This window comes from Babylonia areolata, chromosome 6 (genome assembly GCF_041734735.1).
Source record: "Babylonia areolata isolate BAREFJ2019XMU chromosome 6, ASM4173473v1, whole genome shotgun sequence".
NCBI lineage: Eukaryota > Metazoa > Mollusca > Gastropoda > Neogastropoda > Buccinidae > Babylonia > Babylonia areolata.
The window spans coordinates 29435004-29442503 of record NC_134881.1 but is presented as its reverse complement, the minus strand read 5'-3'; the positions used below and the strand labels follow the sequence as shown (position 1 = coordinate 29442503).

The 7500-nt window shown below is 47.9% G+C and overlaps 1 protein-coding gene across 1 annotated transcript in view; it reads left to right on the top strand.

The window, feature by feature from the left end:
- The window catches only part of LOC143283490 (metabotropic glutamate receptor 5-like), a 287594-nt gene that overhangs the window by 31258 nt on the left and 248836 nt on the right, over positions 1-7500 (top strand).

The window sequence follows — 7500 nt, the reverse complement described above, 5'->3', positions numbered from 1 at the left end:
CGCCTTTTTCTTTTTGTTTTTTGTTTTTGTTTTTTTAAAGTATTACTCTGTATTTTCGAAATCTTTTTAGCACGTGCTATGCACGTGGATGCAAGATGAATTTGGAATTTTACGGAAAAAAACTCCTTGTTTTGGTAAACACACACACACACACACACACACACACACACACACACACACACACACACACACACACACACACATATATATATATATATATATATATATAATAGTATATATAGATATATATAGATATATATTTGTGTATATGTATTCCCCATCTCCCACATTAACCCCCCCCCACCCCCCGTCTTCCCCTCCTCCTCCCCCCTCTCACACACACACACGCACACACATTCCTACATATCGCAGCTTCCCCGGCGCACACACAGACAGATACAGACACACACACACACACACACACACACACACACACACACACACACACACACGCACATCGCCCACCACCACCACCACCAACAGCCATTACCCCGCCCACGCTCACACACCAATGGATACTGACTGTTCTCCAGAGTTCATTCACACCGCCGCGGCACGGCACCAATAGTAACTTCCTCCCCGTTTCATTGCTTCCGTTCGTTGCAGGCACTCTGTCCTCACCCACCACAACCCAGCCCAACCCAACCCACCTCCCACATGTTATCACCCTTCCCCCCCTTCCTTTCCCACGACATTAACGACTGATGCTTTTGCCTACATCTCCCACTAGCAACATCATCGCCTATGGGGAGGGGGGGCGAAGGGGGGCGGGGGGGGCAGAGAGCGGAAGAGAATGGACACAGAACACGGACATACACCATTCTGTGTAAAGTCCCTGGAAGCTCAACACTAAGTTTTTGCACCCCACCTCATCCACAACCCTCCCCCACCCCCACCCCACCCCCAACCCCCCTTACACTCTTCCACAGTGTCAACCCCCACCTCCACACCCCCAGCACTCCCCCCGCCCCCCGCCCCCCGCCCCCTCCCTTTTCACCACATCATACATAATTATAACTTCTGCTTCTGACAGGGAGAATAGGTTAGGTTAGCAAGGCAAGGCAGGCAAAGGATTTCTCCCCACCCAACCTCTTATTCTGTTCAACCCCCATCTTTCTCCCCCCCCTCCCCCACAACCACCTCCCCTCCCCCTTCCCCCCACCTCCCCCCCCCCCACACACACACTATCCTTTCAGACAGCTCATCCCTCCATCACATGCACACTACACCACACCATTCCACACCCCACCACACCCCACCCCACACCCCTCCCCCTATCGAAGTTTCTCGCCTGATTGCAAATTCATTATTCATCGATGACGGCAGTCACGAAGAGTCCCACCGGCACTACGGATCTCCCCAGGAGTGTGAAAAAGGGAATCCCAGGTGATTTTTTTTCCCCCTCCTCTTTTCTAATGCTCTTGTTCCTCAGACCACGTTCGCTGGACGTAGTTGCACGTGGTGCTACCTGTCACTTCATCATCCTCAGTCACCACCACCCGTTCCCCCCTACACGTACACGCACACACACACACACACACACACACACACACACACACACACCCACGCACACACACACACACACACACGCAAGCACGCACACAACACACACACACACACACGCGCGCGCACACACACACGCACACAACACACACACACACAACACACGAACACGCACACACACACACACACAAACACACACACACACACATACACACACACACACAACACATACACACACACCACACACACACAACACACACACACACACACACACACACAACACACACACACACACACACACACACACACACACACACACAAATCTTTTTTTTTTTACGTCAATACCGACAAATGGAGGGTTGTGGTGGTGGTGGGGAGGGGTTCAGGAAATTATTTTGATTCCCCCTCCCCCCCCCCTCCCTCCGCCCCTCTTCTCCTTGAGTTGTTTGGCAATTGTGAGGTGGCAATGAATATGGAGGAAATTGTGGTGCTGGGTAGGGAGGAGAGGAGGAGGAGAGGAGAGGAGAGAGAGAGAGAGGAGAGGAGAGGAGAGAGAGAGAGAGAGAGGAGAGAGAGAGAGAGGAGAGAGAGGAGAGAGAGAGGAGAGAGAGAGAGAGAGAGAGAGGAGAGAGAGAGAGGAGAGAGAGAGAGGAGAGAGAGAGGAGAGAGAGAGAGAGAGAGGAGAGAGAGAGAGAGAGAGAGAGAGAGAGAGAGAGAGAGAGAGGAGAGAGAGAGAGAGAGGAGAGAGAGGAGAGAGAGAGGAGAGAGAGAGAGTGTCGGAGTTTTGGGAGGGGATTAAGGGGTGGGTGAGAGGAGTGGTGGGGGATGGGAGGTGTACCGGGGATGGGTGTGGGTGTGGGTGTGGGTGTCAGTCTAATGGTGACAGTAGTGATTCAGTGGGAGAAGAGTCGGTTTTGTTGTTTAATCTGTCATTGTCACAGTGAGTGCGTGGTGATTATGGATGATTTGTGGTGCGCGTTCCCAGATCTGTGTTTGTGTGCTTGCATTCGTGCGTGTGTACTTGCGTGCGTGCGTGCCCGCGCGCGCGTGCGTGCGTGTGTGTGTTTGCATGTGTGTGTGTGTGTGTGTGTGTGTGTGTGTGTGTTTGCATACTTGTGTGCGTGCTTGATCGCAAATGTGTGTGTGTGTGTGTGTGTGTGTGTGTGTGTGTGTTTCTCTCTCTCTCTCTCTTTCACACACTCTCTCGCTCTCTCTCTCCGTTCACTGTTGCAAAAGAAAAGAAGGTACAGGGCAGTTGGTATTATTCCAGCTTTAGTCTAAAACACAGAATCGAAAGGTTCTAGCTGTATCCATGTAAGGAAACGGGTAAACAGGAGGAGAAGGAGGAAGGCGAAAATAATAACAATGAAAAATAAAGGATACAATCAGAAAAGAAAAGAAAAAAAAGAAAAAAGAAAAGAAAGAAAGAAGAAACAGGAAAAAAAAAAACCCGAAGAAAATAATAAAGTATTTGGAAGACAAACACCAGTCACAGCAACATTAGCAGCGGCACTAATAACACTGACAGCGACAGATAATGACGGGCAAGGAAGCGAAAACGACTGACGATGGTGGTGATAACGATGAAAGCAATAGTAGTAGTAGTAGTAGTAGTAGTAATACTAGAAGTAAAAGGAAATGTAAATGACACGAGAAGAAGAAGAGTGAGGGTGCTGTGTCGCTGTCCGGGTCTGACAGCAGAGTGACTGTGGAGTGAAGCACCACGCCGTGACAGACTGCAGCCGACCACTGCCTGCACTGCACTCACATCACCTGTCGTCATCATCATCTTCATCATCATCATCCGTCATCATCGTCGTCATCATCATCATCATCATCACTCACATCACCCGTCATCATCATCATCATCATCATCATCATCATCATCATCACACATCACCCGTCATCATCATCATCATCATCACTGACATCACCCGTCATCATCATCATCATCATCACTCACATCACCCGTCATCATCATCATCATCATCATCATCATCATCATCATCACTGACATCACCCGTCATCATCATCATCATCATCATTACTGATATCACTCGTCATCATCATCACTGACATCACCCGTCATCATCGTCATCATCATCATCATCATCACTCACATCACCCGTCATCATCATCATCATCATCATCATCGCCCTGATGCACTCCAGTTGGCTTGGGGAGTCGTTTTGCCTGACAGTCGTCGTCATCCTGACGTCAGCTGTTCTGCTTCAGGACACGTTATTGACATCTCTTTGTCTCTCTAGAATCTCTGTCTGTCTGTATCTCTCTTTCTCTGTCTCTGTCTGTCTGTCTGTCTGTCTGTCTGTATCTCTCTTTCTGTCTTTTTCTCTCTATCTGTCTGTCTGTCTCTCTGTGTGTCTCTTTGTCTCTGCCCGTATCTCTTTCTCTATCTCTCTTTCTCTGTCTCTCTTTGTCTCTCTCTCTCTCTCTCTGTACCTCTTTCTCTCTGTCTGTCTGTCTGTCTGTCTGTATCTCTCTTTCTGTGTCTGACTGTATCTCTCTTTCTGTCTTTCTGTCTGTCTGCCTGTCTGTCTCTCTCTCTGTCTGTCTGTCTTTTTCTTTCTGTCAGTTGGATCATGGTGATGTGAATACGAGAGGGGGTGAAGAGAAAGTGGCAAGCTGTATATTGTGCTGATGGCGAACGTGCCTGAAGATTAACAAACAGCGTGGTTTGTTTCGGTCGTACGTGGGAGTGGATGAGTCTGCCCCAGTGTACGTTACTGCCATCTCTCTCTCTCTCTCTCTCTCTGTGTGTGTGTGTGTGTGTGTGTGTGTGTGTGTGTGTGTGTGTGTGTGTGTCTCATTGTCTCTTGTGGATTCTGGTGCTGTTTGGAGGAGTGCAGGGCAACATTATAATCTTGCCCCCTTATCTCCCCCTTCATACACACTGATATATACACACGCACGCACGCACGCACGCACGCACATAGCTCCCTTCAAAGATCTGTTGACACTGGGGGTATCTGTCGAACTTGAGTTGTAATTGTCATCAGTGATGACACCAATGTTAGGTTTTAAGAGACAGTGGCGTTGGCATTTACATCTGGTGAAATAAGAAGAAAAAAAAAGCAGAAAAAGGAGCTAACAGAAAGATGAGATAAGACAAAGAAAGGTCAGGTGAGCTAAGACAAGACACGATACGATAAGATAAGAATAACAATAACTCTACTATCTCGTGAAGAGAAAGAGAAGAATCTTTGCTTTATTATCCCATGAAGAGAAATTGCATCAGGTGCGGCAACACAACAGTAGACAATTTACCCAACACACACTCACACAGAAAGAAGAAGAAGAAGGAGGAGGAGGAAGAGGAAGAGGAGGAGGTTGGGGGGGAGGGGTCCGGGGGGGGGGGGGTGAAGAGGACGAGAAGATTGATTGCATCTTTAATGGATAAAGAATTAGGCACAATAAAAGGCCTTTTTACAATTCTGCCCATTTAACGACACAAAACATAGAAATAAAGAAATGAAATGAAATGAGATCAAGTGATAAGAACGACGGATGAGAACAGGAACCGGAAAAGTCCATTAACAATAACAAAGCAATGAAAAGAACAATTGTTATATTATCACGTACGTATGTGCGCGTGCACACACACAAACACACACACACGCGCGCGCGCGCACGCACGCACGCACGTACACACACACACACACACACACACTAAAGCAAACAAAGACATACTTAACACATTCACGCCCAAACGCTCAAATACACACACATACACGCGCGCGCGCGCGCGCTCACACACACACACACACACACACACACACACACACACACACCTGAACAAACAAACAAAGACATACGTGCACATTCACTCCCACACACTCAAACACACATACACGCACGCACGCCCATCCGCGCGCTCGCTCGCAAGCACTTAATGTTCGTTTGTTAGCACGATCACACTTACGTTCAACTTTTCATTCATTGCAGCATGACAGCAAGTGGACTGAGCAAAAAGCAAGCATTTGCAAAAAGACCTTGAGTAGGTTAATCAAAAGTATCGAATAGAAATAGTTTTCATTTTAGACTTGAAGAGAGATGTGGCTGAAGTTTGACGACGTGACACAAGAGGAAGAGGAGAGAGAGAGCAAAAGAAGAAACAGAAGAAGAATCGCCACCACCACCACCATCACCACTACCACCACCAGGCACAGTTATAACATAAGAACAGCGCATAAGCAGATGCATATCTTCACGTGAAATGGAAACACGATGCGTTATAACTGTGATAATATTGTCCACACCTGAATACGATATGAAAGACTATGGCCAGCCCTAAAAAAAAAACAGCAGCAGCAGACATAAAACCAAACAGTGGCAATAATAAACGCAACACAATCAACAAGCCAGGGTACTCTTTGCAACGAAAAAAAAAAAAAATCAAGACTTGTACCAGTCCTGTTGCATTCCCTTATTTCAGCATAAAATAAAACCTGGTCTGCACGTGGAAACAAGACGCCTCGCAAGCAAGCAGATAATTGGACGCGAACATCTTGTTGCGAATTCACTGACTTTCCTCGCGCTAATGAACATTCTTCGCTCCTCCCCCCTCCTAATTTAACCAGAGCCATTCGGTCCCAAACGATGACGATCATTGAGGCATGAAGGAGGCTGTATAGTCCTTTGATAGGACGGAGGGGGTGTCTTCTTCATCGGTGGGTCTTCATCAGTGGGTCTCCATCTGGGGATCGTTATCAAGGGTTTTCTTCATGAGCTGGATTTCATTAGGGGGGGGGGGGGGGGTAATCTTCTTGAGGGAGTCTTCTTCTTGAAGGATTTTTTATGGATGGGTATTCGTCAGGGGGTCTTCATACGGGAATATTCATCATCAAGGGGTCTTCATAGGGGGGTATTCATAAGCGGGATCTTTATAGGGGATCTTCATAGGGGGTCTTCATATGGGGTGTTTATAAGGGGCCTTCATGGGGGGGGGGGGGTCTTTGTAAAGGGTCTTCATAGAGGATCTTCATACGTGGTCTGCATAGGGGGTCTGCATAGCGGGTGTTTATAAGGGGTCTTCGTAGGGGGTGTTTATAAGGGGTCTGCATAGGGGTGTTTATAAGGGGTCTGCATAGGGGCGTTTATAAGGGGTCTGCATAGGGGGTGTTTATAAGGGGTCTGCATAGGGGGTGTTTATAAGGGGTCTGCATAGGGGGTGTTTATAAGGGGTCTGCATAGGGGGTGTTTATAAGGGGTCTTCATAGGGGGTGTTTATAAGGGGTCTGCATAGGGGTGTTTATAAGGGGTCTGCATAGGGGGTGTTTATAAGGGGTCTGCATAGGGGGTGTTTATAAGGGGTCTTCATGGAGGGTCTTTGTAAAGGGTCTTCATAGAGGATCTTCAGAAGGGGTCTGCATATGGGGGTCGTCAAAAGCGGTTTTAAGGGGTCTGCATAGGGGGTGTTTATAAGGGGTCTACATAGGGGGTGTTTATAAGGGGTCTACATAGGGGGTGTTTATAAGGGGTCTGCATAGGCGGTGTTTATAAGGGGTCTGCATAGGGGGTGTTTATAAGGGGTCTTCATACAGGGTGTTTATAAGGGGCCTTCATACAGGGTGTTTATAAGGGGTCTGCATAGGGGGTGTTTATAAGGGGTCTGCATAGGCGGTGTTTATAAGGGGTCTTCATACGGGGTGTTTATAAGGGGTCTGCATAGGGGGTGTTTATAAGGGGTCTGCATAGGCGGTGTTTATAAGGGGTCTGCATAGGGGGTGTTTATAAGGGGTCCGCATAGGGGGTGTTTATAAGGGGTCCGCATAGGGGGTGTTTATAAGGGGTCCGCATAGGGGAGGATCTTCAGAAGGGGTCTGGATATGGGGGTCGTCAAAGGCGGTTTTTATATGGCGTCTTCATAGGGGATCTTCATCGGGGGTGTTTATAAGAGGTCTTCAAAGGGGATCTTCATCGGGGGTGTTTATAAGGGGTTTTCATAGGGGATCTTCATCGGGGGTGTTTATAAGGGGT